The 13,011-nt window shown below is 40.4% G+C and overlaps 1 protein-coding gene across 7 annotated transcripts in view; it reads right to left on the bottom strand.

The window, feature by feature from the left end:
* Window positions 1–13,011, bottom strand: part of INPP5F (inositol polyphosphate-5-phosphatase F) — an 84,583-nt gene that overhangs the window by 50,625 nt on the left and 20,947 nt on the right. The gene's annotated exons all lie outside the window — the stretch shown is intronic.

Below are 13,011 nucleotides of genomic sequence, written 5' to 3'. Positions count from 1 at the left end.
CATTACAGTGGGAGAAAAAATCAGTTTTGTAACCCTGGCTCCTCCAGGAAGAGACAGACAAGGAATTCTGACTTCCCAGCGAGATAAGAAAACTGATTAAGAATGCATTATCTTGAAAAGCATGACCAGTAGGGCAAGCTAAAACAATAGTCCTGGAAAAGATTCAATTGCTTCCTCTATACAAGAACTGACTCACTTAAAAGGGGATAAACGATTGTGGAATAAAGATTTTCATAAAAAATTCTTTTTCATCCAATTCCAGAAAAAAGTGTTTTTAGAGAGACACTCATGACCTCACCTCTAGGAAATATTCCATCTACATGTTTCTCAACATGGCTATCCGTCCTACTGACATAAAGAAAAGAAAAGCATTTGATCCAACGATGAGTTTCCAGCAATCCTTTTTATTTTTATTAATGTTAATTTTATAGGGAATATATGAATACATTCTATTTGCTTAAAAATGTAAATGCTAATGGATAAAACTAAAGTTCCCTTTGACCATTATTCCCCATTCCATGGATTTTTTTTTTTTTTTAAAGATTTTATTTATTTATTTGACAGAGAGAGACACAGCCAAAGAAGGAACACAAGCAGGGGGGTGGGAGAGGGAGAAGCAGGCTTCCCGCGGAGCGGGGAGGCTGATACGGGGCTCGATCCCAGGACCCTGGGATCATGACCTGAGCCAAAGGCAGAAGCTTAACGACTGAGCCACCCAGGCGCCCTGCCATGGATATTCTTTAAATCAAATCCAAACTCCACTTTGTGAGAGCAACTGGTTAGCATTTTTGGCATTAGTCCTTTTAATCTTACTTGAAAGCTTAAAAAGGACTTTAAAAAAAAATGTAACTTTATTTTTCATATGAAACATTCAAATGTACATTGATTTACCGAGAACTGTTCTTTGAGGATGAGCTACTGATGGGTATTTGATGTTGCTGTTTATTCTTTTTCTTTTTAATGCAACATAGCTTTATTTAGTATTTCCAGAGTATTTAATTCAGCTTCCTTTTGCACTTAGAGTTGATGTGCTTATTTACTATTTAATTAAATTATGTGATTACAATAACGAGTTAAAGAGATATAAACAGGTTTGGGAACAAACACAATCCATGATCCACCAGGACAGAGGGGGCTTCCTACCCCGTCCCCCACCAGCCACCAGCTTTCAGCCTTCGGAACAACCAGTGCATCCACCAACAGGCTTTGCAGAGAGGCAGTGGGGCGTGTTGGTTAATTTGGTAAATAGGTTGAGATTTAATGAAAAGAACTCCTGAAACCCTCCTATGCACTGTTGGTGGGAACGTAAGCTGGTGCAGCCACTCTGGAAAACAGTATGGAGGTTCCTCAAAAAGTTGAAAATAGAGCTACCCTACGACCCAGCAATTGCACTACTGGGTATTTACCCCAAAGATACAAACGTAGGGATCCGAAGGGACACGTACACCTCAATGCTTATAGCAGCAATGTCCACAATAGCCAAACTATGGAAAGAGCCCAGATGTCCATCAACAGATGAATGGATAAAGAAGATGTGGTGTGTGTGTGTGTGTGTATATATATATATATACACACACATACACACACACTCACACATACACAATGGAATATTATGCAGCCATCAAAGAAATGAAATCTTGCCATTTGCAACAACATGGATGGAACTAGAGGGTATTATGCTAAGCGAAATAAGTCAATCAGAGAAAGACAATTATCATATGATCTCACTAATATGAGGAATTTGAGAAACAAGACAGAGGATCATAGGGAAAGGGAGCAAAAAATGAAAAAAGACGAAACCAGAGAGGGAGACAAACCATAAGAGACTCCTAATCTCAGAAACAAACAGGGTTGCTGGGGGGTGGGAGGGATGGGGTGGCTGGGTGATGGGACATTGGGGAGGGTATGTGCTATGGTGAGCACTGTGAATTGTGTAAGACTGGTGAATCACAGACCTGTACCCCTGAAACAAATAATACATTATATGCTAATTAAAAAAAAAAAAAAGAAGAGCTCCTGAAAGACATACATATTCATATGTGCCAGACAATTGAAGTGAATGAAATATTTGTCTGAAAAAGATTTTGCTTTTCTTTTCTTTTCTTCTGGTTTCCATTTTCAGAAGACTGGCTCTGATTTGAACTGATTCAGTAGGATTTTTTGTTAAGACTTTATTTTTTTGAGAGAGAGAGAGGGAAAAAAAGCATTCTGTGGTATACAACCATAACTTATTTTGTAGGTTCTGTTTTCACTGCTCTTTTGGACACTCCACTTTCTCCGTATCTCTCTATAACCATTCACGTTATGACCAAAGGCAAAAATAAAGAGAGGAGGGAAGTCTGCTGTTGACTCTCACGCATTTACCTCCTTTAACTCACCCCCCAACAGCAAACTATATTTCTGAGGATCAAGCACACCCTGCACCTCTCCTGGGTCCACTTCTTGGAGGAGAGGGTGGGAAATGGCCAACCAGAGAGCACCTCCTGCCCTAACACAGTCCACTGTGGATGGAGGGGCCAGCACAGAGTTTGTAACTATGGCCACATGTGAATCCAAAGACAAGTGGATACCTATACTCCAAAGCTGTTTGTAATGTAGTATTTCAAATACAGATATTTAAATTATTGAAGGGCTTCTACAGTTAATGCCTCAGGGAGGGGTCTGCATTCCCACTACATTTATTGGAGGATGGAGTCATGTTGGTAAAGAAGGAAAATGAGAATTAGAAAAGGGAATTAAGTTGGCTCGCCTTTCCTTTCTTCTGTGTCAAACTGACATCAAGAATACTTACGTGGAGGAGCGCCTGGGTTGCTCAGTCAGTTAAGTGTCTAGCTTTCGGCTCAGGTCATGATCCCAAGGTCCTGGGATGGAGCCCTACATCCGGCTCCCTGCTCCCCTAGTAGTCTCTTCTTCCTCTCTCTTTGCCCCTCCCCGTTCGTGCTCGCTCTCTCAAATAAATAAAATCTTTTTTTTTTTTTTTTATTTGAGACAGAGAGAATGAGAGAGAGAGAGCACATGAGAGGGGGGAGGGTCAGAGGGAGAAGCAGGCACCCTGCCGAGCAGGGAGCCTGATGCGGGACTCGATCCAGGGACTCCAGGATCATGACCTGAGCCGAAGGCAGTCGCTTAACCAACTGAGCCACCCAGGCACCCTCAAATAAATAAAATCTTAAAAAAAAAAAAAAAAAAAAATACATGTTTCTCTGTCATTTCAAATTGACAGTCCTGAACCAATGAGTCAAATGACTCATTGCTCTTTATCTATTTTGAAGTTATGTTTAGGTTCATACAAATTTAAAACTGTTATGCCTTTCGGGCGACCTAAGCCTTTTGTAATTATTGAAATGTATATCCCTCTATGCTTCTTGCCTTAATTCTGCTTTGATATTAGTATAGCTACATCAGTTTTCAGTAGGTTAGTGTTTTCTTTTTTTTTTTTAAAGATTTTATTTATTTATTCATGAGAGGTTAGTGTTTTCAAGATTTATTTTTTCTATCCTTTTACTTTCAAACATTCTTTATACATAGACCTAAGGTGTTTGAGAGCAGCTTGTAGATGGATTTGACTGTTCTTCCAGTCTGAAAAGCTCTGTGCTTTAGTGGAGTTTTAAATCCATTCATATGTAATTATTGGTATATTTAGAAATCAATCTACTATCTTATTATTTGTCCTACCTGTTCTATATACCTTAATTGCCTTTTGGGGGATTTTTAAAATTATTATTCTATGTCCTCCTTTATTCACATTTTACAATCTTTTATTTTTCTGTTAATGGTTATATCAAGGGGATGATTACAAGAGCCCTGACTTACAAAAGCCTATGTTTTTTCGTTTGTTTGTTTTTACCAGTTTCAGGTCAGTGAAAGGACCTTAGAACAGCAACCCCTGTCAACTCCCTATCGTTTCTATTGTTGTGTATTTAAATTTATATTAATTTTAACTCCACATAAAGCCAAATTCCTTTAAATTTACCAACTTACACTTTCTGTGGATCTCCATCCCTTCCCCATCTCTACGCTCCAATGGAGTGTCATTTATCTTGTGCCTGAAGAACTCTCTTTAGTGTTTCTTTTTAGTGCAGATACTACTGGTAACAAATTCTCTCAGTTTCAGTTGTCTCAAAATGTCTTTATTTTCCTTAAAATTTAAAGTTACAAAATGCCAGACAGGCACTTCGACGATATCGTTCTGCTTCCATTGTTTCTATCAAGGATTACTACATGCTTCTGACTTTAATGTGCACTTTTTGTCTGTTTTCAGGGTGTTCTCTTCGTCTTCAGTTTTCATCAGTTTCATTATAAGGCGCAGAAGTGTAGTTTTCTTTATACTTTTCCCCTGGTGGTTCAAAGTACTTCTTAAAGCTGTGACTTGTATTTATAATTGGTTTTGGAAAATTCTTGACTATTATCTCTTCAAATATTGCTTGTCTTTTGCTGTCAGAAACAGACTAGTTTCTCTTGATCTCTTTTTGAATATATGAAGTCTCTTTAAATGTTCCATAATATTATATTAACATGCTATACATTATAAGAGAAACTAATAATTGGGAAATCTTTTTTTTTTTTTAAGATTTTTATTTACTGAGAGAGAGAGAGAATGATAGAGAGAGAGCATGAGAGGGAGGAGGGTCAGAGGGAGAAGCAGACTCCCTGCTGAGCTGGGAGCCCGACCATTTTTTCCAGGCAGGTACCTGGTAGCTAAAAGTACATCATATCGGGCTTCTAATTTTCTTACCAACTAAAAAGCCAGTTATTAATTTGTTAATCTTTCATACATAGCAGTTACTCAATAATTCTTGACTGGTTTGCTCTGTTGCCTACTAAAAGTTCCCCAAGTCTGGGTTTACAGAAAATTGACAGTGACTCACAAGGAGAGCATCCAGGGCAAGAGGCTCTTTATAGGCACCATTTCAAAAATACCGAATGGTGGAATCAGAAGCATATTCGGGTCAGCTTACAATGCTTAGGATGAATTTAAATCCTTCATAATGACCTTCCATAAAATGAAATAATCTCTTACACTCTATAAAAATATAAAGTCTTTTGTGTCTGTAATAGTTTTAGAAAACTAGAAAAGTCAAACTTAAAGTATCACTGGGCAAAATGAATGTATATAAAAGTACATTTTTTATATAACTATAGCTTATCCTCCTTAAAGTGCTAAGATGTTTTCTTATGTTTATTGAAAACTTTAATGTATTACATATTTTCCTACTAAGTATAGTAGGAAATATATATATATATATATATATATACCTACTATAAATATAAATATACCTACTAAGTATAATTACAGATAAGTTTACGAAGTATAATTGGAAACTTTTTTTGATTTAGATTTACTTATTTGAGAGCGAGAATGGGGGTGGGGAGGGGCAGAGGGAGAGGGAGAGAGAATCTCAAGCAGACTCCGCTCTGAGCACAGAGCCCAACACAGAGCTCAATCTCATGACCATAAGATCATGACCTGAGCCGAAACAGAGTTGGACACTCAACCAACTAAGCCACCCAGGCTCCCCATAATTGGGATTTTTATTCATGATGCAGGTCTACCATCATGAAGATAAATTACTGTTGGAGAGATGACACAAGCATGCTTCAAGGTTGGAGACTACCTAAAAGAGGGGACCCCAAGCCCACAGGCAGTAACCAACTTGAGAACCAAGTCAATTCCATCAGTAATCATTTTCTGCTCTGGATGGCTGATACTGGCCCACGTCTAAGTAAATGAGAACTTACTAGATTTACCAAGATTTCTTTTCTTCAACAATTAGACCTCATAATAATTTGATTATAATTACTTCAGAATGTTCAATAAGATAAAAAGTTCAAAAAGAATATAAGGGAGGAAATATAAAAAGCAGCTTTGTAGGTGGTCCATACAGAGTGTCACTCTTACCATAACAATCCCCTTCTTTTTCCAAAGCTAAAAACTTTTAGTATCACCACCATAGGAATCACAGAGGAGAACAACTGGAGTTTAAGAACACATGGGTCTGTAACTGGAAACTGGAATGGTAGTGGAATAGCTAAGAGGCACGCTGGCCCGTCTCTAAAGAATCTCTCTGCCTGAAAGTATGAATATCTGCCAATGAGAGATGTGCTCAGCGACAAGAAGCTTCCTTGTCTGACGACCCTTGGGAAAGCTCAGAACTATGGGTCACACTCGTGGGTCTGGTTCAAGCATTGCCCCCACCAGGGAGTTGGAACCATCTGCACCATGGAGGCTGGAGCTCAGACTGGGGACAAGGGAGGTGATGGAAAATTCTGAAGTGTACAGTGATGAAGAGGCTGATGGGAGCCAAGAGCAGAGGTGAGGGCCACTCAGCACCTACGTACCTGGGGAGAGAATAAAAGGAAGAGGAAGGAAGCAGAAAAGAGCAAGAAGATGCCACTTAGCTGCCTGCTTCCCAGACCCAAAGCCATTCCTAGAACAGGTGCCCTAAACTACAAGTAAAGAATCTTTTAAGGATTAGCCAGGAACCTAGTCACCAATGAAAATTTTACCTCCAAAATAAATAATTCTGAGATCCTCATGAATAACAAAATGAATATAAAATGACTGGATTTTAATTACATTTATTTTTTTTTTAAAGATTTTATTTATTTGACAGAGAGAGAGACAGTGAGAGAGGAAACACAAGCAGGGGGAGTGGGAGAGGGAGAAGCAGACTCCCTGCCGAGCAGGGAGCTCAATGCGGGGCTCGATCCCAGAACCCCAGGATCATAACCTGAGCCGAAGGCAGACGCTTAACTGCCTGAGCCACCCAGGCGGCCCTTGAATTACATTTTAAATCATTCCTATTTTGGTAGAAATGTAATGTCAGAGGGCGCCTGGGTGGCTCAGTTGGTTAAGCGACTGCCTTCGGCACAGGTCATGATCCTGGAGTCCCGGGATCGAGTCCCACATAGGGCTCCCTGCTCAGCAGGGGGTCTGCTTCTCCCTCTGCCCTCTTCCCTCTCGTGCTCTCTGTCTCTCATTCTCTCTCTCTAAAATAAATAAATAAATAAATCTTAAAAAAAAGAAAAGAAATGTAATGTCAGAAATAATACTGCCTTTGAATACTTCCCTCAAAGTGACTTTAGTACATGAAAAAAATCACCAGAAGTTACCTAAAGAGAGAGGTATTTAACTTTTTAACTAAGATAAAATCAGAAGTAATGACAACAGGGTACATCAAAAGCTACCTTCTGACTTAAATGTTTTTCATGGCTTCATTGAGATATAATTTATAGACCATAAAATTCACCCATTGTAAGTATACAACTCAATGGTTTTAATACACATATGGAGTTGTACAACCATTATCCTAATCCTTACATGTTTGTAATAGTGTGAGTTGTCGGCAGACAATAAAACAATCTACTTCTCTCACAATGCAACCATACTCAGACAATTATACTCGTATTTAAACATAAGAAGCCCCACCAGCTTCTCTCCTCTTCCCTCCACTGCCCTCAACAACTGGGGTTTTCTAGTGGCTTTTCAGGAAAGTACTGAAGCAAGGCTAGTGACACTCCACTCATTCATCACTGAAGTATATAAAATATTTCATGTCATTACTGTCCTAGCAGAGTCTCCCCAGCAGACGAAAATGGCACTTTTTAAACCATATGCATAATACATTTTACCATGTTAATGATTGTGACATCTTCCAGAGTGGAGAAACAGCAGATGGTGAGCACTATTTTAATGAATGAGAGCTACTTGAGTGAACGGTGTCTCTGGCTGTTCAACACTAGGAGTAGTAACTCAATTACTAAACCAAGAGCCTCTATTGCCAAATTAATCACGATTCCTGACAGTTTTCACACTATTTCTGAAAATATCATGGAATATATAACTTTTGCTTTTTATATTCTGATACTTCTTACCCTAACTGAGCTTATCTTCTTCTCAATCTTTAAAATAGATCTGAAAGAGTTTCTTTGACCCATTTAAAGTCTGCAGCCTAATGCAACCTTCTCACGGATGTTGGAGTAAAAATAACGGCAATCTCCCCAACATCACACAGAAAACAGAGGAAACATCAATCATGTGGGCCTTTTGCACAGCTGCTGACTCTGCCAAGAACCATCTCTCCTCTCACTCCCCGCCCTTATCATGGCCTTGTCCAGATTATCTCACTCATTTTTCAGGCCTGGACTCAGACATCATGTCCTCAGGGATGCTATCCATCCAGGACCCCCGCTGCACCACTCAGGCCCCTTCATCATGTCCTTACAACATCCCACACTCTTCTTCAGAAGCTTAAGCTTAATGATCAGACAGTGTGATTGGGTAATTAATGTCTTCCTCTTGGATCCAATCCTACACTCCTGGAAGCTTCATGTTTTGTTCACCCCGCAGTCCCCATCACTGAGTGCAGACCTTGACATGCAGTAGGCATTCCATAATTATTTGTTAAACTCATAAGTATTTGCTGAATAATTACGAATAGCCCTGCTGCAGGCCAGCAGAGGGGGACACAGCCCCTGTCTCCCTGGAGCTCATCCTTAGGGGATGGGGTGGGAGGGGACCAAAAGAAAAAAGGAAAAAAAAATTAATGTGTAATTACAGTTGTGATAAGAATTTGACTATCATTCTTAAGTCCTAGACCCTACAGTGGATAAAAAATGTTGATATTTCATATAGCTTTTCTTTCATCTATTTAGCACATGACACGTTCCTTCTATTTTCTGTTCTTCATATTGATAAATCCCACTGATCAAATCAAAGTCAGACACATTCAAGTTGCGGGAGATAGACTACATTACACCCTAGCTGAAAGTCCACCTGCCCACAAAAGAGGCCTTCCAAATCCAAGGAAGCCTAACGGTTCTAAAAGGGTACTTCCTAGACACAGGGTTAACACAAAAATTTTCTGGCAGAGCCTGCTAAAAGGAAGGGCAATTATCAGCCGAGGATACAACTAAATAATACTTTAAAATCCTTGCACCACACATTTTTTTAAAAGGGGCACATGGATTATGGAATATAACTTTCACTGATGCTAATATTTAACCACTAAAAACATTACTTTTTATAGATCCCCACCATGTAGTCCTTTAATGACATGTTAATATCATTAGTTTCAGCAAATATTAACATTATTGGAAAAAACAATCTAAGTTTAAAATTTATTCAAAATAATATAGCCAGGACTTAAGTGGTTCTCTAGTAGAGTATCTGACACCTCTAAATGACCTTTAAAACTAAGGGAAAAAATTAAGAGCCAGCATCTATTGAATGCTTACTATTACCAGGAACCATGCTAAGCACTTAAGGGAGTTTTATTGTACCTCACAACGATCATATCAAGGAGGTGTTAGCTTTGTCTTACAGTGGGCGACTGGCAGCTTAGATGCAGTAACCTGACCCAAGGCTACTGTGTGATCTTCCAGGTTAGTCCAACTCTGGGGTGGGTGCCTAGTCAATAATATCTGGGGAATGGCCTATCTCACCGTGAAATAAAAGGAAAGAAGTAACAGTGGCAATTCTCTTTGCTATGCATTTGTAATAAGCATTCCAGTAGACATTAAGTTCCTATTATGGGCTGAACTATGTCCCCCCAAAATTCATATGTTGGAGTCCTAACCTTCAGTACCTCATAATGTGATCCTATTTTAGAGGTAGGGTCTTAAAGAGGTAATAAAGTTAAAACGAGGTTATTAGGATGGGTTCTCATCCAATGTGGCTGGTATCCTTAGAAGAGGAAATTTGGACGCAGATGCACACAGAGAAAGGACAGTGTGACCACAGTCAAGACGATAGGAAGACACAGGGAGAAGACAACCATCTACAAGCCAAGGAGAAAGAAGAAACCACTTGCCAACACCTTGATCTTGGACTTCTAGCCTCTAGAAGTTTCTGTTAAGTCCCCCAGTCTATGGGACTTTGCTATGGCAGCCCTTACAAGCTAATCCAATTCCTAAGTCACGCCTGCTTACATTCCACAGAGCTCAGAGTTCAGTGACAGTCAGGAACAGTGGCATGGCTCACCCACGCCGCTGTTAGACTGTCAATGACATCTGTTCAAATAAACTTATGTTCCCATCTCACTAGGCAAGAACAAAAATTCGTGCACTGAAATGTGGAGAACAAGTAGGAGGGAAACAGGAGTGAGAAAGAGTTTAAGTATAGACATGTTATCCCCCCATCCTCTACCCCCAGAAGGTAAGATGCTCCCAGGGGAGAATGCACCTGAAGTGATCCTGTTAGTTCTAGTCCATCCTGGGAGCAAATCTCCCACCAGCCAGGCCAATGGTGTGGCCAGAGCAGGAGCTTTAGCGGGGCTCTGGGAGGGGAGGGGATGAGGCATCCCAGGGCAGAGAATGCAGGGAGCGAAGGGAGAAGGGGAAGATGGTTGCAGAAGGGTGGGGAGCTGGGGAGTGGCGTGGGGGCGGAGTGACACCCTGGGGTGTGGCTGCAGTTCTCTCTGGTGGGTGGTGGGTGAGGGAAGGAAGAGCAGCAGGGGGCCCAGAAAAGATGTTCCTTTGCTTCCTCCCCACTCCTCTTAAGAGCCAAACCTTAGAAGTGATGTGACAAGGGGGGTGGGGGGGAAAGTACAGAGATTACTTTCCCTGCCTTTCTTTCCTTATATTTTCTTTCTTCACCTCTCCCTTTTCCAAAATGGCCTGTAGACAGGAACCCCCACTGCTCATCAACCACTTGCTCGGAATCCAAAGGCAAAGCAATCCAACTTTGTTTTGTGTATGCTGATAAGTTTGTATTTGCAACCAAAAGAGCCTTGATAAAATAGTGGTAATTTATTAAGGACCTTCAGTCTCATTTAGACTCACAATACTGTAGGGGAAAAAAATGAGGGCAGTTATTTTTACTCTTGTTTTACAGCTTACAAAGTGGAGGCTCATGGGCATTGTGGCCCCAGTGAATCAGCCTCCTGGGATGCAAGCCTTTGTGAAGCCCCGTCTGATGTTCACTGTGGGCTTGGGTACGGGACTTCCTTTGGCCAGTGGAGTATTAGCAAGCTCAGGGACACAAGCAGAGGCTTGATAAAACTTTGTACACCGGGACTGGTCTTCTTGGTGCCCAGCCCCCACCTCAAAAAAATGTCCAGGTGTCCAGGATAGAAAGAGGACCCAAGGGGAGGCCTTGTGAGATGAGTTTCATGGACAGAGACGCTCCAGGTAAAGTCCCAGCTGAATCCTGCCACACAAGTGACCTCAGACAACAGAATAAAAGGGGCAAAAGAGCCTCTAGGTCAGTCCATAGAATTGTGTGATATTATATGTTGTTGTTCTAAGGCGCAATAGATAAATGAAAACCATGTTAAGTATCCCCCTCTATATCTTGAAGCTAATAAATAAAGTTTGGATTCAGATCTCCTTACTGATTTCAGTGATTTATTCATTGCTCCAGCATGTGACTGAAACTGAAGAAAAATAACTCAAGTTTCATAAGCTTCATTTAAACAATAGAAAATGAGTTTTAGCTCAGAACACTCAGCTATGAAATTATCCTGTCAGCATATAAATGAATTAAAAATATATTTATGTAAATGTGGACAGGTAGGAGAGTGTTACTAAAATACTTAGCATGGTTATACAATGTCTAAATGCTTTTCTCCTCATACCAAAAGAATTACAAAACTACCAAAGACAGAATATATAACAATGTTTATAGCGGTATTATTTCTAATAGCAAAAATAAACCCCCAAACAATTACACACTGACAGAAGAAAGGACAAATTATGATATATTCATACAAAAGTGAAAATAAAGAACTAAAAGCTTCATACATCAACATTGGTAAATCTCAAAAATATCGAGTTGAATCGAGGGGAAAAAAAAGAAGTAGAAGAACACAAACAGCTTAATACCGTTTATGTAAAGTCCCCCAAATACAAACCTTAGCATCGTATTACTTAGGAATACATATGTAATAAAAGCACTAATGAAAATCAAGGGAATAAATGCAAAATTAAAAATAGCAGCTGCTCCTGAAGGGAAGAAAGCAGGACACACGTGGAGGAAGGCACAGTGAGGGATCCAAAGACATCGGTTATGTCTCATCTCTTAGTTTGGGTGGCAGATGGATGTGTGTTTTACAACAACCTACACCGTGTATCTGTGGTAAATAGCTTTTTGTATCCATGAAATATTTCATGAAATCAACCCAGTTCTCAAATACACAACAATTTTAAAGATTTTATTTTTAGGGCGCCTGGGTGGCTCAGTAGGTTAAGTATCTGCCTTTGGCTCAGGGCATGTTCTCGGGGTCCTGGGATCGAGCCCCATGTTGGGCTCCATGCTCAGTGGGGAGTCTGCTTGAGATTCTCTCTCTCTCCCCCTCTCTCTCTGCTCCTCCCCCTCCACTCGTGCTTGCTCTTTCTCTCTCAAATAAATAAAACCGCTCTCTTTTTTTAAAGATTTTATTTATTTGACAGAGAGAGACACAGCGAGAGGGAACATAATAAGCAGGGGGAGTGGGAGAGGGAGAAGCAGGCTTCCCGCAGAGCAGGGAGCCCGATGCGGGGCTCGATCCCAGGACCCCGGGATCATAACCTGAGCCGAAGGCAGACACCCAACAACTGAGCCACCAGGCGCCCCTAAATAAATAAAATCTTTAAAAAAATTTTTTTATTTCTAAGTAATCTCTACACCCCACGTCAGGCTTGAACCCACAACCCTGAGATCAAGAGTCACATGCTCTACCCACTGAGCCAGGCTGGCACCCCACAACAATTTTATTTTAGAAGAGTAAGAAAGGGCATACTACAGAGGTAGCCAGACTCCCAATTACACGGTAATAATGGTAAAGCTACCTATAGTTCATAACTCATTAAAACTGATGTCAAAGGAGAAACAGATATTTAAACAGCACTTAAAATATTTCAGTTAGTACTTTCCAGGACTTTTTGGAACCCGCCTATATAACATCTCTTTTCTCATCATCAAAATTCCTTCTGAACCCCAGACACAAGGGTCTGTCTTCTAAGCAAGGGCCTGGTGAATAACCTAGACCTTTCATCAATTTGCCTGCCCTGGTGAGGGCACCTGAAAAGGGC

The sequence above is a fragment of the Mirounga angustirostris genome, unplaced genomic scaffold (genome assembly GCF_029215605.1).
Source record: "Mirounga angustirostris isolate CCGP_5_RB_7025 unplaced genomic scaffold, mMirAng1.0.hap1 SCAF_6, whole genome shotgun sequence".
In the NCBI taxonomy this organism is placed as follows: domain Eukaryota; kingdom Metazoa; phylum Chordata; class Mammalia; order Carnivora; family Phocidae; genus Mirounga; species Mirounga angustirostris.
This window is presented reverse-complemented; position numbering and strand designations above follow the sequence as displayed.